This window comes from Trichechus manatus, unplaced genomic scaffold (genome assembly GCF_000243295.1).
Source record: "Trichechus manatus latirostris isolate Lorelei unplaced genomic scaffold, TriManLat1.0 scaffold00108, whole genome shotgun sequence".
NCBI classification, from domain to species: Eukaryota; Metazoa; Chordata; class Mammalia; order Sirenia; family Trichechidae; genus Trichechus; species Trichechus manatus.
The window spans coordinates 7,440,417-7,467,189 of record NW_004444044.1 but is presented as its reverse complement, the minus strand read 5'-3'; the positions used below and the strand labels follow the sequence as shown (position 1 = coordinate 7,467,189).

General features: G+C 37.6%; 1 pseudogene; it reads right to left on the bottom strand.

Annotated features, from left to right (window-relative positions):
* Positions 1-9,373: 9,373 nt before the first annotated feature.
* LOC101345052 (40S ribosomal protein S7 pseudogene) lies at positions 9,374-10,032 on the bottom strand (annotated as a pseudogene).
* Between the last annotated feature and the right edge of the window lie 16,741 nt (positions 10,033-26,773).

The window sequence follows — 26,773 nt, the reverse complement described above, 5'->3', positions numbered from 1 at the left end:
TAATATTTGAGGTTAGCTGTAATTATCACATGTTATGTTAAATGGTAGGGGAATAGGAGAAGGAAGGAAAAAAATGATTGAAATATACACAAATACACTTATATAAAATAATGAAAAAATTCTTGTCATTATTACAGTCTTCATTTCTGCATCTGGGTGTATGGCCACAGCTGGTATGCATAATATCTTTCTTTCACTACCTATTTCATGTGTCCTTTGACTTCAACAAGCACCATGTCTGGTATGGTGCCCCAAATCTTCCTTGTTGAATGATCTGATCTATTACTCATCCTGTCTGTATTGGGTCGTTGTATTTTTTTTTTTCCATTGATTTTAATCATGGCAATTGAAAATACTAAGAAGTGTCCCAGAGGATCTCCTACATTCCAGAAATATTCCTCCTTAACCCATTGTTCAATAGCAACCCAATTTTCCCCTTGATAGGATCAATCACCATAGCCATTACAGTAGCCCGTATCTGTCTGTTGATCCACAGATATGAGAAGTCCAGGGGCAGTCTCAATTTCAAGTTTAATAGAACCATTCCTGTAGCCCATAGAGGATGCATTTCTCTCCTGGGAACTAAGACCTCTAGACTAGCAGAGCCCAAAGTTAAGGGGAGAGAAGCAAAAACTTTACTACTGGGTCCCTAGAAGTAACAGTGAGAAAAATCACTCCCATTTCCACACCTTAATCCCCATACCTATGAATCCTGGTTATGAAGAAACACTACCATATACTGATGACTGATTTAGAACATTCTGGTGGCCATTACTTGAGCTTACAAGGTATTGCCCAAACTGACACTAAAAAGGAGTCTTTAAAATGCCATTCCACAGATCTATCAAACCAGATGCTTCAGGGTAATGGAGACTATGTTAAGACCAGCGATTCTATAATCATTAGCCCATTGCCACACTCCATTTGCTATCGCATTGGTCCCTTCATCAAAAGAAACGGTATGGGGAATATCATTACAGAGACTAAGTTATCTGTATGTCCCATGTATGGTAGTTTTTGAAGAAACATTGAGAAAAGGGAAGGCAAATCCATATCCAGAGTAATATCTATTCCAATGAGAACAAATCATTGCTTCTTCCCTGATCAGAGTGGTCTAAATGTAATCAATCTGCCACAGGTGACTGGTTGATTGCCCCACATTATGGTCCCATACTGGGGACTCAGTGTGGACCTCAGCTGTTGACAGATTAGGAACTCAACAATGACTGTAACCAGTTTGCCCTTTGTGATTGAAAGTCCATTTGCAGAAGCCATGTATAACGTCCATTTCTGACACCGTGGATAATTTGTGATCCCATTGGGTTAGTGGCTGGAGATAGAATGTTTCATCTCACCTACATTATTATGAAGATCCTCCACTGCTGAAGTTGCCTGTCTGATGAACATTCATATGGGATACAAATGACTTAACACTCCATGCTCACTCAGAGAAGTCTATCAACATACCTTTTCCCCAAAGCACTCTGTCTCCAATTTTCTAATTGTGATCCTTCTATGTTTCTGACCACCTAATATGACCAATAGCCACTGACTATAAAAAGTCTATATCTACACTTCTGGCTATTTCACTTTCCAGGCTTGAGTTCTTCTCACTGGGAAAATTACCCTTTACTACTCTTCTTCAGGGCTACCCCACATTGTTGCTGTGGTACTGGACAGCTTTAGCTGTCCCCTTCTGGTACTGTCAGCATATTGTTAAGAGCTATGTGAAACAGATTCAGATTTTCCCAAACTCCTTTAAGGTAGCACCTAACACAGCATCTTGTATATGGAAGTCACTGAACAAATAACTTTTAACAAAAACATAAATACTTCAATTTAACAGTAATTTTGTTTGTCGCTTGGGAGGAGAAACTGAGAAGGTAGGGGACAAGAGTGAGAGAGAAAATATCTCCCATTTCATGCCATATGAATTTTTAACCATTTTAATATGTTGCTTATTTTTAAAGAAATTTGATATTATAAATTGAAGGACAATGAGCTCAACAACTCCTAAGTTTTTTTTAAAGGATGATTCTACTCTTAATAGTTAAAAAATTTTTTTAAATATATTTTATTTGCATTGCAACTGCTTTGTATTAGAATTTTTACATTCAGTATTGATAGAAAAGAAGCTGACTTTCTTTTTTATTTCATGAGGAAAATTTGCACAGCTTTAAAGTAAGCCATGCTTACATAATACATACATTAACCTTTTGAAAAAGTGTCATTATGCATGCATGTTCAAAGAGTGCCAGTGAATATCGGATGTTACTCAAATCCACCCTACCATTCCTAATCATGTCAAACAAACTTCTTCCGGCTTCTTTCACCCAACAATTAACTGTTTTATAGAAACTCTAAATAAGGCTTCAGAGAAGAGCTACATTGTAGGGGTTTGAAATAGTAGCTCCCTTTCTTGTTAGCAAAGAAAATTTTAGAAGATGTGCTAAATTCTCACTCAAACAGTTGGGGTGGACATTACTTTCACTCATGTCACCTTTCATTTCAGATTTCTCTGAAGGTCCTTTATAATGAACATACATGTATTCTGAGATTGATTCAGAGAGCCTCATTTATTTCCTGGACCTTACATTGTTGTTAGTATTTGATTTAGAGTATTTAGAGTATTTCTCAAGTTTCACAAATGCATGCACCCTTGGGATAAGTAGAAAGGTGATAGATTGATCCATCTATCGATAGATAGATAGATGATAGAATGGTTTCATTTTAAAATTATGGTCAAATATCAGTTCTCACCTTGACTTATTAATAGTATTTTGCATTTGATCACTTCCTTCTTGATACACTTTTTTTTTTTTCCTTCCTGTCTCTCTTGGTAGTCTATCTACATCATTGCCCACTTCTCAGATTCCCTTGTTGGATTCTCCTCATCTCCATAACCTCTAAATGTTGAAGTCAGCAAACCTTGGTCTTGTCTTCTCCATTTACTCTTATTCCCTAGATGAATCTCCTGCCTCATGGTTTTAAATACCTTCAATACGATGATTCTCAAATTTATACCATCCCACTACTCCATTCTGAATTCCAGACTCACATATTTAGCTACCAACTCTACATCACCACTTAGATGTCTGATAGGTACCTGAAACTTAACATGTTAAAACTCAGCTCCTGATTCTCACACGCCCCTAAAGCCCATTGCTTCTATGATCTTCATTTCGATAACTGATCACTCTCCCCATTTATTTGATCAGGCCAAACTTCTTGATATATTTCTTTCTTTCATACCTCATAGCACTTATCCATCAGCAAATCCTATCAGTGAATTCTCTCCAACTCTCCCACAACCATTCTGATGGAAATCAACATCATATCTTACCTAGATCACTGCAAGAGATGAACTTTTGTCTTATATTCTAGCCCCCCACAGAGCTGCCAGAGTGATCCTTTACAATCATAAGTCATATCCTGTCACTCCAATCCTCAAAATCCTCCAGTAGGACTAACATTATTATTGTTATCATTATTGATATGGCAAGAATCCTGGCCTTGAGAAACTCATAATTCAGTATGGAATGGAATCAGAGAGAGATTAAACAAATTGACAATTACTATAGTGGTAAAATAAAGGAAAAGAATGATTCTGGGAGGAAAAGGCAGGGAGGATGTTAGAGAGAGGTGATGCTCAGTCTTGAAAATAGATAATAGGAGACTCACAAAGAAGATCGAGAAACAGCATTTGCAAAGGGAGGAGCATAAGAGGAAAAATAACCTATTTGAGAAACTATGAGATAATCGTTAGGGTTATGACTCAAGGTCCGAGGAGGAGAAGTAGCAAAGAGAAGCCTATCATAAAAAGATTAGCTTTCAAGGAGGAGTTTGGACTGTAGTCTTCAAGTTATATGTCATTAAAATATTTTAAACTTGAGAATGACATAGTCATATTAGCAATAATAAAAGGTCATTCTGGGTAGAAGGTAGATTAGGAAAAGGGAAATTAGGAAGTTACTTAAATAATACAGATATAAATTTATCAGACATTTGCCCAAGAAAATGAATGAAAAAGGGCAATATGGAGGTAAGAGATGAGAGAGTGTTTGAACCAGCAGAACACTGAGATCATTTTGACCAAAAGGGAAACGGAATCATTTAGTGTGTTTCCTAGGTTTCTGGGTTCAGAAAGTAGAAATATTTTGATGAAAAATAAGCTGGTAGTAGGCTGAAGGTGAAGTTAAATACATAATTTTCATTCTGAACGTGTATTTAAGGTAAGTACCCAGTACATAAAATTTAAACAATTAAAGATAGTTGTACAACATGCTGATGGAACATTCAGTAAGGTGAGGTAGTTCAGAAGAAATCTGAGGTTCAGAAGGAAAGTTAGACATCATAAATATATACATGTACATTAAAACCATAAATAAAAGTGGCCCATGACATTTGGAGACCATAAGTCTGTGTGTCCCCAAAAACCATATTATCCAGGGAGAGTATACAGCATGAGAAGAGAACAGGACCAAGATACAAAATCAGCAAAACAGGTACATTTAAAGATCAGATGGAGGAAGAGTAGCCTAAGAAGAAAACTATAAAAATATAGTGAGAGAGTCAAGAAGAGAATTAGGAGTGTAAAAGAGATAAGCAAGGAAAGTCAGAAAGTGGCTGGTGTCACACACTGTGGATCAAAGAGGTTGAAAGTTAACCTCTGGCAGTTAATAATTCAGTAGCTATCACACAGCTGCTTTACACATCTTGTCATTTAATCTTAGAAGGTGGACTGTATGAAGACGAACATCAGATTAAGATTGGAGGAAGACTCATTAACAACCTGTGATATGGAGATGACACAACCTTGCTTGCTGAAAATGAAGACAACTTAAAGCACTTACTGATGGTCCAAGACTACAAGCCTTCAGTATGGATTGCATCTGAAGATGAAGAAATGAAAATTCTCACAATTGGACCAATAAACAACATCATGATAAATGAAGAAAAAAATTGAAATTCTTAATAATTTCATTCTACTTGGATCAATAATCAATGTCCATGGAAGCAGCCATCGAGAAATCAAATGACACATTGCATTGGGAAAATCTGCTGAGGGGAAAAAAAACTCTTTAAGGTTTTAAAAAGCAAAGATGACTAAGGTGTGCCTGACCTAAGTCATGTTCTTTTCAATTGCCTAATATGCATGTGAAAGCTGGACGATGAAAAAGACAGAAGAGTTGATGTGTTCTAATCATGGTGTTGGCAAAGAGTATTGAAGATACCATGGACTGCCACAGGAACAAAACAATCAGTCTTAGAAGAAATACAACCATAACGTTCCGTAGAATCAAGGATGGTGAGCCTTTAGCGCCCTTACTTTGGACACGTCATCAGGAAAGACCAATAGCTAGAAAAGAACATCATGTTTAGTAAAGTAGCTGGTCAGCAAAAATTACCTCAATGATCTGGATTGACACGATAGGCACAACAATGAACTCCAATGTACCAAGGATTATAAAGATGGCACAGGACTGGGAAATGTTTCATTCTTTTATACATAAGGTCACCATGAGTCAGAGCTGACTAGACAATAACTAACAACAACAAACTCCTGTGGGTAACCAATTTTCTTCAACATACACCTATTCAACATACATTTCCATGTCCCTGTTACTTCATGGCTAATATAGCCTCTTGAATTAAGAGGGATGCTCCAAAACAAAGCCCTTCTCCTCATTAGTGAGAGTCCTTGGTCCCTAAAGGATAGGGTCAGTTGAGTTTTCTCCCATTTCCTTCTATCAAAATGTTCATCCTGAAAATCAACAAATGTATCAAATTCTCAAACATTAATTTTAATATGTTTAATTGGATATATATTATCCTTCAAACATTCTTTCATCTCTTTCATAGAAATGACAGAAGCTTTATTTCTACTTTTCAACTTTCATCAAAAGATTTAAACTTTATAGAAGCCTCCATTGGCCACTAAGTCATGGCCTTTACCCCTCCTTGCTTGCAGCTTACTCATTTTACAAGCCAAAGAGAAAGCATAAGATGAAAGTGAGCAAGATAAAAGAGGATGATAAAAGAAGTGAAGCTGAAAAAAGGTGGTTTCCAGCACTCCTGTGAACAATAAGAGGCCCTCATTCATAATAAGGAGGCACTTTGCTGGAAGCATTCTTACAAGAATGTAGTAAGGTGCATAACCTTGGAAAGATAAGGTGAAGTCAAACAACTCAAGAGAAGAGTTATTTTCCTCCAACCCCAGTAGGTATGTAAGATTTAAGCTTTTCTTCCTTTGTTGCGATACTCAGTGGTGAAATGACAGCATATGCTCTAAACCAATAAAAGTTTCCATCATAAAAATAGGAAAGCATACAATTTGAATTAAAAAAAAAGGGAAACCAAACACGAACTATGGTCAAAAACTAGGTTTAGATCAGCAGGACACTCAACTCCTTTTAAAAAGGTGAGACCAACACAACAGCTTTCAATTACACCTAAACCACATTGTCCTCACACAGAACATCTGCTAACTTTCAGTTATAAATTCCCAAAGGATTTCACACTTATTAAATTCTTATTAAAATTAATAGCAGGCCTGCAAGTCATAGCACTATTAGAACAGTCCTTTATCCGGAAACTATCATCTACTGAGATAATAAAGCTGTTTTCCACTGTAAGAAAATCAAGGCCAAATAGTATATAGAGAAAAACTGTTTAATTTATTCCTGAAAAATGTTGTTCCTTTCCATACTATAGTCACCCACTAATCATTTACTGTTAATGTAACATCACAGATTTTAAAAGATAAACACATCTGTATGACTACAATATTCCGAATTCCAGTCATTCTCTCTCATATATTCTCTAATTCTATAATTAAATGTTTAAATGACTGAAATACTATTTTGCATTTTTTATAATTGTTACATTTGCATTGTGTCATTGTGTCAGTCTAATAAATGTCACTTCATGTAGCCTATGTCTCCTTTTGAGACAGGTCAATCATGTCCTAATTATCTCATTTAAAAATTAAGCTTCTTGTTTATCATTGTTTTTCCATATAGTCTTTTGTATCCCCACCTCAACTCTGATGTCAGTTCTTTCACTGACTCTTTTCTTTCTGTCCCTCTGTGTATATGTCTGTGGGTGTGCATCTCTCCTTTGGTCTCTGTGTATGTCTCCTCTGAATGTTTCTCTGTATAAGTTTGTTTTTCGTCTGTGTGTGGGGTGTGTGTGGTCATTGTGTTTACGTCTCTACCTATGGATGTGTGTGTGTGTGTCTCACTCTCTCTGTCTTTCTTGTTTTTTTATTGAGATACAGTTCATGTAGCATAAAATTTACCGTTTGAAAGTGTGCAATTCAATGGTTTTTCATATATTCATGATATCGCACAACCATCATCACTATCTAATTTTAGAACATTTTCATTACACCCCCAAAAACTTCCATATCCATTAAGCAGTTAATCCCCATTTCCCTCCCCCCCTCATCCCCTGGCAACCACTAATCTTTCTGTAAATGGAATCAAGCAATATGTGACTTTACATTTGACTTTGTTCATTTAGCAAATATTTTCAAGTTTTGTCCATGTAGAATTATGTATTGGCACTTCATTCCTGTTTATTTTTAAATAAATATTGGGCTATGTTCTTTGTACTCCAAGGGAGTATGTGTGTCTGAGTGTATGCTTTCTCCCTGTAGGTATATTCATAGGTATATAACACACTCTCTGTACCTATGTTTGCACTATCTCACTATGTCTCTATTAAGTAAATACAGGCTAGCATCTTCATCTTTGGTGTGTTTGTGTGTCTGTATGTCTATTCCATGTCTATACACTGTACTACAGACTCATAGATAACAAATTTTATACATGGATATTCAAGGAGATTATCTTTAATGGTTATTGGTTATATTGTTTGTTTGTTTTTATTTACCTATCAAAGGTAATCCTCCTGCACTGATTAGGTATGCCACAATAGTAATGATAATCAAGTTTCCTGCTTCAAGGATAAGTTTATCACTCCGGAACAGGACCCAGGCTTTCAAACTCACTGGCATAAATTTGCAAAACTCTCCAGGGTACAGTATGATTTGGCAGGGCTTATTATGGCCCTTCTCTCTGAGATTCCCCATAGTGGTCAGCCCCAGAAAAAGAGGAATCATGGGTCACATCCAGATTCCCTTTGACATGGACAGTTCCACATAAGTGAACACAAAGCACCTGCCCGTTAACAAACGAAGTCACCTGGGCAGGGAACTTCAAAATTAAAATAACAGCTACGTGTCAGAAAAGGTGGCATTAAAAAAGGCACATTTGCAAATGTCCAAATTAAATTATCTTCTATATATTGTATCAGTATCCCTTTTCAAACCATCCTCCACATATCTCCAAAATCACAATTGTAAATCATAGACCACATCCTGTCATTATCTTAACAATCTTTTTGATTCCCTATTGATTACAAAAAATAAAAATTGCAAATGCCTTAATCTGGTTTACCAGATGACTCACAACCTAACCACAATTTACAATTTTACAAGCATCTGTTGCTTTGATTACTCCATCCTAGCCCCTAGCTACTCACCTTGAACACATCATGACCCTTGCTGGTGCTATTCCTCTACTGCTACCTCTCCTTTTCTGACCAGCATGATCTCAGTTTTTTGTTTTTTTTAAGTACTTACTTCATAAGGTTGTCCTGATTGTGGAAATAAAAAACACCCAAATGAGAGTATCAAATTAAATTGCAGCTACCATGCTCTGGTTTCTTCCCATCTTCCTCCCACTCTGCGGAAATAATCTCTCCCTCATTGATATGCCCACAGTTCTTTAAAAACAACTCTATGGTGGCGCTGATTATGTTTTTCTTTTCAGTTATAAATATATAGTGCTTAGTACAATGCCCGGCGCACACTAGGTTCTGAATAAATGTTGATGAAATTAACTCTTTTTAAATTTCTGTTAGATGTGAAATTCACATTGCTTATGAAAGCTGAAGCTGAGAAAAAGAAAACGAGGAAATAAAGCAGAATCAAAATAGGAACATGCTTGCTAAGCCCGACCTTAGAGAAAGAATGCCTGGACACTTGCATATCTATCATCTTTGTGGCTTGAGAGTCAAGCAAAGAACTCCTGTGTGTTCAGTCGGCGAACAATGCCACATTAGTGATGACGGTGGGCACTTGGGGAAACTTGCTGAATAACATGGACCACTGAAGCAGCAATCCTTCTCAAATCAATTTCAGTTTCTCAAAGGCTGAGTATGTAGTGATATTTCAAAGCAATCTCTAGAGAAGTGCTCAAGCGACAGCAGGAGATCCTAAGCTAGCGTTTCGTTTGCACAGATGAGCCAGAACTCAAATGTGAATATTGAAGCATCAGGTGTTGTTTTTATGATTTTTTTTTTTTATTGTGAATGGTTCTTTATTTAGTCATTTTTGTTTACAACTGAAACTCTGGGAATTCAAAATTAACATCCTTGCCTGTGAGCTGCTTATACACACCAGAAAAAGTTTCAGCCTTGTGTTCCACGTTGTTCTGCTGTGCTTTGTCCAAATGAAATTTTATAAGCCGGCTGCCATCCAGTTTTACACGGATTCTCTTGCCAACAATTTCTATTGGGAAGACCAAGTCTTCAAGGATTGCATCGTGCAGGGCTGTCAGAGTATGGCTCCTGGGACGCTTTTGCTTATTTTTTGTTCGACTTTTTCTAGTTGGTTTAGGCAGAATTCTCCTCTGAGCAATAAAGACAACGTGCTTTCCACTGAACTTTTTCTCCAGTTCACATACTAGCCTGACTTGGATATTCTGGAAAGACTTCAGTTGAGGAACGGGAACAAAGATTATAATAGCTTTCCAACCACCACCAATTTCAATTTCCTTGGCTGCAGTTATGTTCAGCTCCCTCAACTGAGCCTTTAGGTCTGAGCTCATCTCCAGTTCAAGCAGCGCCTGAGAAATGCCAGACTTGAATTCGTCTGGCTTTTTAGTCATTGGGCTTCACAATCTTGGCGCTTGAACTGAACATGGCCTTTTCCTTGCTGAGGGCCTGCGTGGGAAGAGCTGATCTTTTTTAAAGAGACAAAGACACAATGACTTCAGATACAGCCTAAATCAACACATTTTCGTTAAGTACAACTGTTCCCCCTTTCTTTCTAGTCTCCTACAGCTTACCACCCTACAATATTAAATTCCAAATACTCACCCAACTTAACCCACTGAATGTGCCTAATTATGAGATATTTTGGGATTATTACATTCATTACTTATGTGTATATAGGTTAAATAGCTGTAGTTTTGTTTTTTGTTTTTTTTAATGAGCAAGGAATGTCACTTTCTCCCTATTTGAGACAAAAGAATCTGAGATTAGAAAGCAATCATACGTGTTAAATTTTATTCTTGTTCTTTTCTAATGTCAAAAAACTCAGATATTTATGTAGTTAGAAAAAGAGAAAATATTTCTAATTCAGTGACATTGGCAACTAAATAATATACAGGTGAAGTAGGTGAAGAAAGACAGAAGGAGGAGGAGGGGAGAAGAAGAAGAAAAAGATGAAGAAGTAGAAGAAAAAAAAGAGGAAGAGGAAGAGTGGAAGCAGCTATGTTGAGCCAGGTGAGAAAAACAAATGTTAGAGAGAAGCAGACAAAGAGAACCTGCACCAAAAAGAAACTTCATGCTCCTGCATTGCCCATAGTAGCCAAGTATTGCACACTTAAAATGTGACCAGTACTAACTGAGATAGTTCCTAAGTGTAGAACTGCAAACTAGATTTCAAAGATGTAGTATAAAAATAAGACTGTAAAACAGCTCATTGATAATGTTTATATTGATTACATGTTGAAATAATAATATTTTGGGCATATTAGCTTAAATAAAATAAGTTATTAAATTAATTTTACCCGATTGTTTTACTTTTTTAAAATGTGACAGTTTGAAAATTTTAAATTACATATGTGACTCGCATTATATTTCTACTGGACATGCCAAATAAAAACAAACAATCCAGATTTAGGTAAGAAGAGATGTTATTGGAAAGAATTATTGCAAGAAGGGGAACAGGACTATTACAATAGGGGGAAGGGAACTATTGCAATAAAGAGAACACTCCCACCATAAAATCTGCAAACATCTCAAAGGTTAGGCAGAAAGGAATTTCCTTTTATATGGAAGGGTAAACAGGGCTAGGAAAAAAAAAAAGGTGGAGTGGGTAGTATGATTGGATAGTTAATTACGGAATGATTAGAGAATGATCGTTGCAGTCAGCTAACTCTCAAAAGCAACTCCTCAAGAGGGATTGTATGCCGACTCAGGCTGCGGGTAGGTCAAAGTTTGGGGGCCTAGAGGAAAAAAAGAAGCTTTACTAAATTTTGATCGAGTCAGTTCACAAGCACTTTGTTCTTATTGATCAGTGGGGAAAAACAATTCAATAATATTTTATAAGGCAAAGAGAGAGAATCTGGAGGGTCTGTGCCTGGTCTTGTCATACGTAAACAAGGGGCATCCATGAGTGTTATTGAAATCACATGGGAAAGGTGGTTATTCCTAGCATTCCTTTTCCTGGAACACAAATGGTAGAAATATTTCTTTAATTAACCATCTCTGTTTGCAAGGTCACAGGGCTCAAGTAAAGTTCAACATCATCAGACAGCTGTTCTAGAATTTAGATTTAGCACTATATATAGATTGCTAAATAGATAGATAGATAGGTTTAAAAAAAAAAAAAAAACCCAAACCTGTTGCTGTCAAGTTGATTCCAGCTCATAGCTACCCTATAGGACAGAGTAGCCACCATAGGGTTTCCAAGGAGCTGCTGGTGGATTCAAATTGCCAGCCTTTTGGTTAGTAACCATAGCTCTTCACCACTGCAACACCAGGGCTCCAGATAGATAGATATATGTAGAGAGAGAGTCAGACAGACTGGTTTCAGATCTTTGTTCTTCCATTAACAGCTCTGTGAACTTGGACAATTTACATAATTTCTCTGTGTCTCAGGTTTTTCATTTATTAAAGTACTTAACCTGACAGGGCTCTTAAGATCATGGAAATAACTGAAGACTACCCAAATGGGAACCAACAGGCTATATTCAAGCTTGTTATAGCAAGGGAGTCAGCCATCATCACTTGGTTTTAGCAAAGACTCAAAGGCAGGCAAGGGAGTGGGGAAGTTTTACAGTGAAGAAAGTAGAAGTCTTCAGATATGCTCTGGTTTAAGGTTGCTGGCATGGAGAAGCTGGAGGCGGGCTAACTAGAAACAGGGCATGTTATGTCCTTGGTTGGAATATACTTGACTTTCTCTAGTTGGTTCAGAGTTGGAAGTAGAGAGAAAAATAGAGAAGCCAGTCACCATTGATAATGTCCTGATCCTTTTGGGCCAATCACTGCAGAGGTTGAAGTTGGCTTCCTGGTCTAGTGGCTGCAGAGGATGTGGATCAGAGTTCTATTGTCATATAAGGTCCATCCATAAGCACCAAGAAGAGCCCCAGGGAATTCTGTAGGTTCCAACCATACTCCTCCTTGTCTTTGTTTTGTATCAGTAACCTCATCTTCTCATTATAATAAGAGTCCCCATTTGTATACTCAGTCTCTCATGTTATGAAATGAGATAGTACATGTAAAGTGCTTAGCAAATGATGACCCATAATGAGACTGAGCTTTAATTTTACCCCATCTTCTTCTGGTCGGTCATACACAGCTACTTTACTCTTAGGCCAATTTTCTTTGGTGTAATATGAAGTAATTTACTATATATGTCAAAAACCAGCTTCATAAGCATTACCAGCACAACCTGTTGATAAGACATAACTGAGTTTATTGTTTACTAAGATAAAACAGAATACCACCTTGCAAAGCTTTGGCAGTGTTTCAGAGTGAAAAAAAAAAATAAAGGTCATAATTTATTCAGATTGGAAGTTTACTTTAAAGCAGGTCTTTCACTATGGGGAACTGATTAGGATTTGGTAGGCATCATGATATAACTGTCCAGAATTGGTGGAAACAGAAAGACAAAGATTTTGGGAGATTCAGAGAATCTTAAGGTACAAACTATCTGTTGATGCTTTCTATTGGAGAGTTGATGAGTTTTGGGGGAAGTTCCTGTAATAAAAAATCATACCATTTACTTGAGCAGGACAGCTATGGAAGAGTGAGAAAAGCTAATGAATTGCAAAGTCATGTTAATGTAGACAATAAAGTATGGTTTCAGTTTTTATGGAACAGGCTGAGTGTGGGTACAGATGATTCTAGTTCTTACATAGATGGTGCCTATTTATGCCTACATATTTAAAAAGATAACCAATTACAGAATTTGGTCTACTTTAGAAAATTTTAATCTCAATAGAGATGCTTCAAGATATGAAAAGGAATTGGTGGAAAAGGTGCTATGGTTGAATAAGTTTAATAAATCCTTCTAGATCTTCCTCTTGTTCATACACAGTGTAATCTAACATATAATATCTGAGAAGCCCAATATTCAAGACTTTTCTTTAACGTTGTTTAACTCAATGTCTTTGAGTAAAAATGGCTTATTTGGTAGGTTAGGAGGTAATTCCAGAAAGTACCATTAAGGTTATGGGGCAGTGAGACAGGGAAGGAAAGGAAGTCAAGGGTTACTACTGCAGACTCCTGGAGCTTAGTTTTTCTGGGGAACTCTAGGAGACAGTTTGAAAGGAATTTCTAAATTGTCTCATCTAAAGTGATTGTAATCTAGGGTATTTATGCTCAAACTCCTATTCATCATGGGTTGAGAACTGTTCTAGTGTGATTAACTCCCAAGCACTATTGGCTTACTCTGGGCAATGCTTAAGAGAAAGCCTTCAGAGAGCCGCAGGATTTTAAAGCAACAATGTTATCGATATGTACTGCAACAAGCTATAACTCGTTGTAACAGTGAATGTTGAAGGGGATATACTTGGGGCTCAAACACCATCTGCTGCAGTCTGCCACTTTCAGTGCTTTGTTGTTGTTAGGTGCCATCCAGTTGGTTTCAACACAGTTACCCTATGCACAACAAAATACTGCCCGGTCCTGCGCCATCCTAACAATTATTGCTACGCTTAAGCACATGGTTGCAGCCACTGTGTCAATCCATCTCATTGAGGGTCTTGCCCTTTTTCACTGACCCTCTACCAAGCATGATGTCCTTCTCCAGGGACTGATCTCTCCTGATAACATGTCCAAAGTATGCAAGATGTAGTCTCGTCATCCATGCTTCTCAGGAGCATTCTGGTTGTGCTTCTTCCAAGACAGATTTGTTCGTTCTTTTGGCAGTCCATAGTACATTCAATATTCTTCACCAACACCACAATTCAAAGGCATCAATTCTTCTTCAATCTTCCTTATTCATTGTCCAGCTTTCACATGCATATGAGGCAATTGAAAATACCATGGCTTGGGTCAGGCGCACCTTAGTCCTCAAGGTGACATCTTTGCTTTTTAACACTAAAGAGATCTCTTGCAGCTGATTTGCCCAATGAAATGTGTCTTTTAATTTCTTGACTGCTGCTTCCATGGGTATTGACTATGGAACCAAGTAAAATGAAATCCTTGACAACTTCAATCTTCTCTCCATTTATCATGATGTTGCTTATTGGTCCATTTGTGAGGATTTTTGTTTTCTTTATGTTGAGGTGTAATCCATACTGAAGGCTGTGATCTTTGATCTTCATCAGTAAATGCTTCAAGTCCTCATTGCTTTCAGCAAGCAGGTTTGTGTCATCTGCATAACACAGGTTGTTAATGAGTCTTCCTCCAATCCTGATGCCCCGTTCTTCTTCATATAGTCCAGCTTCTCAGATTATTTGGTCAGCATAAGTCTGAATAAGCATGGTGAAAGGATACAACCCTAACACACACCTTTCCTGACTTTAAACCAGGCATTATCCCCTTGTTCTGTTTGAACAACTGCCTCTTGATCTATGTACAGGTTCCTCATCAGCACAATTAAGTGTTCTGGAATTCCTGTTCTTCGCAATGTTATCCATAGTTTGTTATGATCCACACACTCAATTTGCCTTTGAATAGTCAATAAAACACAGATAAACATCTTTTTGGTATTCTCTGCTTTCAGCCAGGAGCCATCTGACATCAGCAATGATATCCCTGGTTCCACGTCCTCTTCTAAATCCAGCTTGAATTTCTGGCAGTTCCCTGTCAATGTACTGCTGCACTGCTTTTGAATGATCTTCAGCAAATTTTACTTGTGTGTGATATTAATGAAATTGTTCAGTAAATTCCACATTCAGTTGGATCAACTTTCTTGGGAATAGTGATAAATATGGCTCTCTTCCAGTTGGTTGGCCAGGGAGCTGTCTTCCAAATTTCTTGGCATAACCGAGTGAGCACTTCCAGTGCTTCATCCGTTTGTTGAAACATCTCAATTGGTATTCCGTCAATTCTAGGAGCCTTGTTTATTGCCAATGCCTTAGTGCAGCTTGGACTTCTTCCTTCAGTACCATCATATGTTACCTCCTGAAATGGTTGAATGTCAACCAGTTCTTTCTGATACAGTGACCCTGTGTATGCCTTCCATCTTCTTTTGATGCTTCTAGCATCCTTTAATATTTTCCCCATAGAATCCTTCACTATTGCAATGCGAGGCTTGAACTTTTTCATCAGTTCTTTCAGCTTGAGAAGTGCTGAGCATGTTCTTCCCTTTTGGTTTTCTATCTCCAGGTCTTTGTGCATGTCATCAAAATACTTTGTCTACTAGAGCTGCCCTTTGAAATCTTCTGTTCAGCTCTTTTACTTCATCATTTTTTCCTTTTGCTTTAGCTACTTGACATTCAAGAGCAAATTTCAGAGTCTCTTCTTACATCTATTTAGGTCTTTTCTTTCTCTCCTGTCTTTTTAATGACCTCTTGCTTTCTTCATGTATGATGTCCTTCATGTCATTCCACAACTCATGGTCTTCAGTCATTAGTGTTCAATGCATCAAATCTATTCTTGAGATGGTCTCTAAATTCAGGTGGGATATACTAAAGGTTGTACTTTGGTTCTCTTGGACTTGTTCTAATTTTCTCCAGTTTCAACTTGAACTTGCATATGAGCAATTGATGGTCTGTTGCACAGTAAGCCCCTGGACTTGTTCTGACTGATGATATTGAGCTTTCCATTGTCTCTTCCCACAGATGTAGTCAATTTGATTCCTCTGTATTCTATCCAGTGAGGTCCATGTGTATAGTCACCATTTATGTTGTTGAAAAAAGGTATTAGCAAAAAAAAAAAAAAAGGTATTTGCAATGAAGAAGTCATTGAACTTGCAAAATTCTATCATGTGATCTCCTACATCATTCCTATCACCGAGGCTATATTTTCCAACTAACAATCCTTCTTCTTTGTTTTCAACCTTCCCATTCCAATCACCAGTAATTATCAATGCATCCTGATTACATGTTCGATCAATTTCAGACTGCAGAGGTTGGTAAAAATCTTTAATTTCTTCATCTTTGGCTTTAGTGGTTGGTGCATAAATTTGAATAATAGTCATATTAACTGGTCCTCCTTGTAGTTGTATGGATATTATCTCAACACTGACAGAATTGTACTTTAGGATAGATCTTGAAATGTTCTTTTTGACAATGAATGCAACTCCATTCCTCTTCAAGCTGTCATTTCAGGCATAGTAGACCATATGATTTTCCAATTCAAAATGGCCAATATTAGTCCATGTCAGCACACTAATGCCTAGGATACAGGTGATTATGTGTTCTATTTCATTTTTGATAATTTCCAAGTTTCCTAAATTCATGCTTTGTACAGTCCATGTTCTGATTTTTAATGGGTATTTGTAGCTGTTTCTTCTCAACTTGAGTTCTACTACATCAGCAAATGAAGGTCCCAGAAGCTTTATTCCATCCACCTCATTAAGGTCAACAGTACTTCGAGGAGGCAGCTCTTCCCCAGTTGTATTTTGAGTGCCTTGCAACCTGAGGGGCTCATCTTCAGCACTTTATCATACAATGTTCTGCTGCTATTCATAAAGTTTTCACTGGCTATTTCTTTTTAAAAGTAGACCGCTGCCCTCTTGGAGCAAGGTAGAATGAAGAAAACAAGTTACAAAGGAAAGGTTAGTCCAAAGGACTAATGGGCCACAACTATCACAGCCTCCACCAGACTGAGTCCCGTATGACTAGATGGTGCCCAGCTACCACCACTGACTTCTCTGACAGGGATCACAACAGATGGTCCTGGACAGAGCTGGAGAAGGATGTAGAACAAAATTCTAACTCACGAAAAAAGACCAGATTTACTGGCCTGACAGAGACTGGAGAAACCCCAAGAGTATGGACCTTGGACACCCTCTTTGCTCGGTAATGAAGTCACTCCTAAGTTTCACCCTTCAGCTAAAGATTAGACAGCCCCATAAAACAAGATGAGACTAATGGGGCACAACAGCCCAGGGACAAGGAGTAGAAGGCAGGAGGGGACAGGAAAGCTGGTAATAGGGAACCCAAGGTCAAGAAAGAAGAGTGTTGACATGTCATGGGGTTATTAACCAATGTCATAAAACAATATGTGTACTAGCTGTTTAATGAGAAACTACTTGTTCTGTAAACCTTCATCTAATGTACAATTAAAAAAAAAAAAAACAGAAGTAGACTGCTGGGTCCTTCTTCTTAGTCTGTCTTAGTTTGGAAATTTAGTGGAAACCTATCCGCCATGGGTGACACTGCTGGTATTTGAATACCAGTGGCATAGCTTTCAGCATCACAGCAACACGCAAGCCCTCATAGTACAACAAACTGACAGATGTGTGGGCAGAGCACCAGAAGAGAAGAAATGATATGACACAGGAAACCAATAATGAGTATGCTAACAAGCAAGGTACCACTGTGAACAACAGGGCCTCAATCCTGTCGAAGATCTATGGGAGGCAGTATGGAACATGCCTCAGAGTTGCCTCACCCAGGGGACAAGAACACTAGGGTATTTATAATCTAAACAACAACAACAAAAAACCAAACCCATTGCCATCAAGTCGATCCTGACTTATAGCAACCCTGTAGCATAGAGTAGAACTGCCCCATAGGGTTTCCAAGGAGCAACTAGTGGATTTGAACTGCCAACCTTTTGGTTAGCAGCTGTAGCTCTTAACCACTGCTCCATCAGGGCTCCATTTATAGTCTAGCTTCCATTTATTATTATATATGTAACATGTATATATAGAGAGATTTATCTCAAGGAAATGGCTCACATGGTTATAGAGGTTGGCAAGTCCCAAGTACGTGGGTCAGGCGTCAGGTAGCATCAGGCTAGAGACTTCTCCTAACTCTGCAGGGGCCGATGAACCCAAGATCCACAGGTCAGATGGTAGGCTGCTGGCTCACAGCTTCGAAAGGTAACGAATCCAAGATCAGCAAGTAAGATGGCAGGCTGCTGGCCCAAGTCCCAAGAACTGGAGGTCAGTTGCTACTGAGCCGAATGAAGGACCTGGAGCAGAGTGAAAACCAGTAAGCTTTGTCAGAAAGTCCACGTGTATTGGATTCAGGCCACACCTCCAAGGAAACTCGTTTTCAACTAATTGGCTACTTATAGCAGATCATAGAGGTGTTTACATTATATCCAAATCTCGTCATGGAAGTGATTACATCATTATACAACTGCCAAGCTATATCATAACTACCATACCACTGAGAATCATGGCCCAGCCAAGTTGACACACAACCTTAAAGATCACACAGCTGGTATCTGTTCTTATGGGTCAGTGATCATGCTGTATTGTTTCCTAAATATCTTGAATATTACCCTGCCAGTGATCTACTTCCAAAAAATCAGCCTTGAAAACCTTATGCACATCACTGCACATGGGGTCACCATGTGTCAGGGGCTGACTCAATAGCAGCTAAGAGTATGTAGTAGCTACCTAATTATGAATAAGAGAGAGACTAAAAATATGGGATGAGCTATGCTTTAAAAGCCAAAATCATGTGGAGGAATTCCAAACACTTGACAACAAACACAGAATTGTCAGCCACGAGACCACTTTGCAAACACCACCCATTTATATAGCAAGCTTGTTGTGACGCAAAATTTTAATTGTTAATCGGGATTTCAAGCAGAAAGCTTACGCTTTTTTAAATGGGATGAAACCAAATTTGACTTTGGACTCTTGAAGCAGAGATATATACATTTGTTACATCTGCAGTAACAAGGCATCCCATATACTCTGAATTTGTTCACAGGTCAACTAAGTAAAGCAGGCTTGTTATCAATCTCTGTCTTCCAGGATTATGTGCTTTGTCAGTCTTGTGTAGAGGAAAGCTCTGAAAAGAACACCTACAAAGACCAAATTAGCTCTATTTTCCAGTGGGCAGTGCCCTTCACATGTAACTGGCATGCCCAAAGTTGCACAATAAATATATAAATAAAGCCCATCTCTGTTCTTTAGTCCAGGGTTCTACACAATAGATCACCTTGCCTCTTATTTAAAACTTCTCAATGGTAAGAACTTATTTTAAATCATCCCCAAAAGGGAAAATCTAGCACTAAATTCCAGCCAATACCATATGGAACTCAGAATAAAATGAATTAGCGTGTTATTAATTGCAAGCCATTAATTTTCAAGGACAATTGCAAATTAGAACAACTCATTGATTTCTAAAATGTAGCTTATGTATAGGAATATCTTCATGTCTCAGACAGGATTACCCATTAAGATTAAAATATTTCCTTTCTATCTCTGTTCTCTAAAGGGTGCAATAAAAGGGGGACAGATGTTGAATGGGAAGAGTGAGAGTTTGTGAGCCATAAGCCTCACTCTATAAATCAAGCAGAAAATAGCAGGCAAGAAGCAGAGAGGACTGAGGAAGCCCCTTCTGCTATAGCCCAAACACTCAGACACATGCAGTAAAGGACAAACAATTGTAATGGTCTCAGTCAAGAGAAACTGAGAACATTATAGCAAGAACCTCTTTTAGCCCCTTTGGTATTGTTTTCAGTATTCAGCTAATGTCAGTAAGGCAAGATTCTCTACAAAGTTTTATTCCTGAATTGTTTGTAATACACTGATGGTGTGTTCTGCTCTGTATTGACACAGAAGATGACTCAGTTTCTGCCCCAGGCTTTTACAATCTGGCTGAAGTAGTCAAAGTAATTCAAACATAAAAATGCCATCTGAGAAGGGGATTAAATCTCAAGAAGTGCAAGGGAGCATGTAACGTTATTAGCCATAACACCATATAGATGGTAATTAAGCACAGAGTACTTCCATTTTGCCACCCGCAACAGCCCATAAAAAAAGACCACTATTTAAATTAAGTTGACCTATGACCTTGATATGACTTACGATTTTTGAAACTTGTAACACTGCACATCAGTAATTCAAATAAATTTAAATAATCAGTCGAATGTTGCAGGTTTACGTGATCTCTTAATATTTTAGAACCAAAACACACAGTGATTTTTAGACTGGAAAAGCATCCATCAAGGCAGCCTAACACAGGAATACAGCAGCATAGAAACGAAATTGAGTCTTGATATACTTATCTGACATGGCTAGCAACTAAGTCTCACCCCTGTGGGTGAATGTATGAAGACTGGTTGAGCAAATCAACAATATATTCATGATATTATGCAACTGTGACAGATTCAATCTATACTTGTACATCAGTGAAGTTATTCCTACTCTGCCCAAGTCAAACGAAATCAGTGATAATCATTATTTAACTGAATTATATTCCACATCATACAGCATAATGATGATAATCAAGTGGTCAGAAATATCCTTTAGCTCATGTCCTCCGGCAAGCTCCATTATTCTCCAAAGTGTGATAATGTATATTTTTATAACGCTAAAGTCTTATTTCATTTCCATGAAGTTGCTGTATCTTGAGTTTTTTTTTCCAGACTCTTAATTCTTTTCAGTCCTTCCTCAACTCTGTAAGAAAAAATGAAAATTTAGATATTAATTTTCAAGATTCTACCAAAAAACTTATGGCATTCCACAGAGTGTTTCTTGAACAAAGATACTATTTACAGAGATGTAGGTAGATTTAAGAGAGTCTTAAGCAAGCAACGGTGAAGTACCTAGAAACTAACAACACCAGAAAGCCATTATAACTCCTGGAAATAAAGGAACAAGGGGAAGGAAAGGTACAGAAACTCAAAGAGGGCTTAGAGCTGTGAAAGAGGGGCCACCTGACAGAAGCTATATTTAGAGGACCAGCCTCTGCTAGAAACACAGCAAAGCAGGCGGGGAAGAATGTTGCTCTGGAGTCAATTTCGACTCATAGCAACCCTATAGAATAGAGTAGAACTGCCCTATAGGATTTCCAAAGAGCACCTGGTGGATCTGAACTGCCAACCTTTTGGTTAGCAGCAGAGTTCTTAACCACTGCGCCAGCAGGGCTCCAAAACAGGGAAGGGGTAGGGAATGAGAGTAAATACTCTGACTTCTCTCTTCTCCAGTCCTCTGATCTCATGTTAGTGTTTCCTATTGGCTGAAACCAACCAGAAGGCAAGAAAACCAAGGTGATGAAGATGATAGCTGTGAGTTTCCTGGGGCATGAGCAGGATGGAAAAGAGTGGAGAAAATATAACAAAATGATTTAGATAAATGTTCTCTTTTGAATATTACCGGTAAATGTTTGGTTAATAAATAAATCTATGGCCTCATCCAATAAAACTATGAAATTTATTTTTTCTCAATTCTAAGGTTTTTTTTCTTCTAATAACGTATTTCTATTTCAAGAGCAACTATTTGAAGAACAGAGTTTAAACTACATTTAATTGTCTCTACTCAGATTAGCTCACTCAAAAGGACTCATCTGTATAACACTGAATGTGCTTTATAAGTTCATTGCCTGTTGCCCCTAAGATCACAGTATTGATAAGCACCGATAAGATACTTATAATGTGCTTAAAAATCATATGATATATTGATACCAAGAGTTCTTTTTCATGAATCATTGTATGAAAATGTTATTTATAATCCAAGAAACTCCACTCAGGTTGACATGGATAAAATTAATAGCTTCTCACTTAAAGTTATTACTTTCATTAGGTAGCATTCAGTGTGTGATTTAATATATTCTATTTTCAGAAAGTATATATTCAAATGAAGTATTCTTACATTTTAAAAGGAGCTGTTAGCAACGCCTAAAAAGTCTGATCATCTCTTTGACTAAGTAGAATAATCCAAGCAGGGCACTGAATATGGAGAAAGTGAGCTTGGTCAGAGGTGTATAGATTAATGAGAGGGAAGATAGATAAGGAGATTGTAGACATAGAAGGAGTGGCAAATTCTAGATATCAGAGGTGAGGCATGCCTTGTAATGACTAGGTTCATACTGGTGTTTTGTAGAGCTGGAGTAGAAATGGAAGGAGAGGAGATATTCAATTAAGGGATTTAATGAACCAGCAACAAGAACAGAAGTGGGAGTGAGTTAAAAAGGGAAAGGCATACTACATGTTTATAGCTTCCTTTGCTATTTTTTCTGAATCAGTTGATGTTGAAATTTTGACCTCACTTACCATTGGATCTTTTTTTTTTATTCCTATTTTCAATGTATGTCCCTCATATGCATGTAACTGTGTTAATTTAGTCCATCTTATTCCCAGTTTATATCTAATCCAAACTGTAGATGGGTTTAAGTTCCTGTACTTGGCCAATAGAATCAACCCAAACATGAAAAAATCATTCACAATCCTTCAAAACCTTTAAAAATGTTAGCGCTCCTGGATTAAGCACAATAAACATAGTCCCACTCAAATTGAAGTAAATCATACTTATTCTTCATCTCAACCACTTTTTAAACAAAACTGGACTCTAGAACCGATATAATTTCTATGACACTATTGTGCCTCTCTTAATGAGAGTGAGTCTTATTTTACAAACTAAATTACAAATTGCTGGGCTTGTGATTCCAGAAAGCCAATAGCTCACAATGCAGAGGTAATTGTAGAAACTCAACAATTTTTTTGTTTAATTGAATTAATTCATTTTCCTAGCTATCAGTTTTCACAACTGAAAGTCTCGTGCCTTTTATTTTTTCTCTAACTTTACAACTAAAGCACTGAAGCAGAGTGTATTCTAAATCATGCTGCTTTTGCCCTCTGTAGTACAATTTCTGAAGTCAACCACTCAAATCTAAGATGTATTTTACTCATTTATAAACATCTAAATGACGTGTAAATAGATATTGAAATTTTCATATAAACATGAAAATAAAATCTAACAAACGACAGTCTTGTGACTTATTTTGATCACTATTCTCTGAGCTTTCAAAGCTTTCAAAAGGCATTAAAATACTCTTAAAGCTACAATTTCATTTTGTATTGACTTTATGAACATAATATAGATTTATTGTCAATTTTGTTTCTTCATATAAAATAAAACTTCACTATAATTTTCACTATACTATATACCTATTCTTCACATGATGTATAATAAAACATTATCATCATAACATAAAAATCCAAAATTAAAGATGATAACCTTTTTCTCTACAGCTGTCACAGTGTTCTAAAAAAGGTTAAGATAGAAATTTTCTTGATAAACTCTGTATTTCCCAGAGACAGCACAAATGCAAAGACTCAAATCTTGGGACAAGACAGGACATTAAAAGGCATTCATAAAGCCATTCATCTCTGTTATCCTACTCTCTTCAGAATGAGCCATAATTCAGTCATCACAGATAACAGATGAGGATTTATATATATATATATTTTTTAAGTCCTCTAAAGAAATATTTTATGACCTTATAATACATTTTTAGCACTTTTGCTTTTAGCTCTTTATTATCTATCTCCTCTATATCTTCTATACGTGTTATGTCTTACCCCCTTTTCTTGTGTTTTGAATTCCATAAACGTGTAATACAGACTCTAGAGAATGGCCTTGATGTAGTGTTAGACCCTGTCCCAATTCTGTAAGCTTAGAATAGGAAGGAGTCTTAGATTCACCTAAAGTCTCTCCCAATGTTTGAATCTCTTTCCCAACATCCTTAATATGTCTGTCCTTCCTTTGCTTGAACATTCCCAGTGACAGGAAGTGTAACACCTTGTGAAGATATATGTGGGTGAGAAGTTTTTTGCAATGGATTAATATCCGCTTCCTTCTATTTGGCCACAATATCAGTATGCGAAATATTCGATGATGGTTATAGTGGTTTTCTCAGGATAGTCACTTCTAAGATAAATAGCTGAAATTCATTCATGAGATAAAATTAAAGATATTAGCCCAAAGAAAGGGAGCATGCCTGTCTAAGAATTTACAAATGTGGGTACACCCACTGGGCATCCCACACCGTATTCTGTTTCTGACAGCAAACCCAAAGGGCTTGTTGTAAGAAATATTTCTAAAAAATAAGTTCAGAAGTAAATACAGTTTTTAGATATTTCAATTACTAATTATATATCTATTATTCCATAATTTAGAAGCCCTTTTGAACCTGTATTTCCAGTCTTTAAGACTTTATTTGGATGTTATAACCACTATAAGTCTATAGTTGCCCACAATAATAAAAGGTATTTCTTTTTATTAGTCTTAAATTTAATCCCATGAAGCTTTTGAAGTAGCTCCCTAATTTTAGTCTTCCAGAATTTGGTGAACAAGTCAGCATTGTAGACAATTTTTCTGTCTTCATCTTCTAATATTGATAACTCCTAATCTCTATTATTTGCTCTCATATAATACCTCTTTGTAGCCCTTTTTCTACATCCTTTAACCTAGATTTTTGTAATTACTAATCCGGATTGTATCCTGATTTTTTTTTTTTCTTTAAGGAATAATACTAGAGTGACACACAAGATTTTATGTCTATAGAATAGATGCTTTTAATTTACGAGTCACTTGGGTTCTATGAAATGGAGTTAGAAGTACAAAGTTATTATTGGGGAGTAACACCTGTGAAAAGAGGAGGAAGTACGATTGGGTAGGGAGAGTTACTAGTGTCAATCGCAGGTATGACAAAGTTTCTGGTAACTGAAGAGGAGCTCCAGAGCCAAAAATACTCATTAGGGTCACTATGAGTCAGAATCAACTCGATGGCAATGGGTTTGGTTCTTTTTTGGTTTACAGGTGTTCTGTACTGGGTCAGAATGGCTAGATCTTTTTACCAGTGCCTTGCTTTGTTATTGGCTGGGGGTGCCATGAGGAGAGAGTGGCCATCACTCAAAAGCAGAAGTGGACCTGAAAGAGTGGACAGCTAGAGGCTGTCAGCTGATCACAATTGTCATAACTGATCTCTTTCTTAAGGGATGGGGGCAGGGGTGGAGGGCAGGATGTGAGCACTGTATCTCTGTTGCTACAGTCTCTTGCACCACATGGATCCATTTCTCCATATATATGCAGAAAGCAGCTCCTCCAGGACTTACACAGACATCTCTTTCAAAGGGAAAACTTAGAACAAAGAGGTTATGGAGTAGAAAACTACAACTCCTGTCACTGCAGTTGGCTCCAGGGCTTCTATCATCAACCTCCACTATCCATACTAAATTTCCCTTGCCCTTAGCTAACACATCTAGTGGTCACTTTGTGTTTACCTTGTAGTGTAACACAAATCTTCATTTCTGAAAGGTCTGAGCCCTAGTAAACACACATTTCTTAAATCAGGATTGCTGAAATTTTCCATTTATTGTCACAATTGGGCAAACAAGAAACAAAAAGCAACCAAATGAGTCTCTTCATGTATTATTCCCTGCCCCCATGTCATAAAAAGGAGTCTTACTTCCTCTTGATGATCAGGTCAGTCACCGCTGTCAAGATCGTGATCTTCTTCTTGACTGCTGTTCCATGGACACATGGAGTCCAAAGTGCTCAGGAAGCAACCCTAGCTTATAGTTCAAAGAGATCCTTGCTGCATCCCCTGACAAAAGTGTGGTTCATTTGGGGACCAGCACTTCTAATCCACAGAGCCCAGAGCTGCAAGGACAGTAAACAGAGTCCCCAAGTGGGTCATTGGGAATGATAATAAGTGGAGGCACTCCTGCTTACACTTCTTGGTTTCTGGACCCCTTTATTTTCCCTATTGGATTCACAGCACCATAAAGAGTTCTCTGATTCAGTGAGTATATTACATCCTGGAATGTGACATCTCATCCTCACAGTATTCCCTCTGACCTAGTGCTTCATTATGCCTTCAATAGATCTTTCCGGTGCTCTGTAAGACTAGCTGTTTTTGGGTGGTGCAGTATGCAATTTATCCAATAGATCTCACGGCCATGGGACCACCTTCTCACCTGCTTCACCGTGAAGTGGGTCCCTTGGTCAGGTGCTATGTTATAGGGATTCAATTCTTGAGTATCAAGCATTACATAAGCCCCTGGATAGTGGTGTTCATTGAAGTTCTGCAGGAAGAAAAGACAGTACCCAGAATAATTGTCTATTTCCATGAGAAGGAATTGCTGATGTTTCCGGGACGGAAGGTTCCCAAGATAGCCAAGTTGCTACGAAGTATCTGGTTGGTCTTCTCAAGGAATAATTGCCATTCCAGGAACTCATAGTTGGTCTCTGTTGTGATCAGGTTTTTTTCCCACCTTTTGAAGTGCATATATCTTACCAAGGCCTCCAGTATCCTTGCCACCTCTTGCTCATCCTGCTTGATCAGCATTAAATCATTTATGTAATGGAACAATGTGATGCATTGTGGATGTTGAGTCAGTTCAGATCTCTTCACACTATATTATGATACAGAATAGGAAAGTTAATACAATCTTGGGAAAAAGTTGTGAATGAATATTGTTCTCTCTTTTACATAAATGCAAACTATGATCTTCTTTCTTTATTGGAAGAGAAAAGAATTTATTCACCAAATCGATGGCCGTATACCATGTTCCTGAGGCCATACTAATCTGCTCTAGGAATGATACTAGG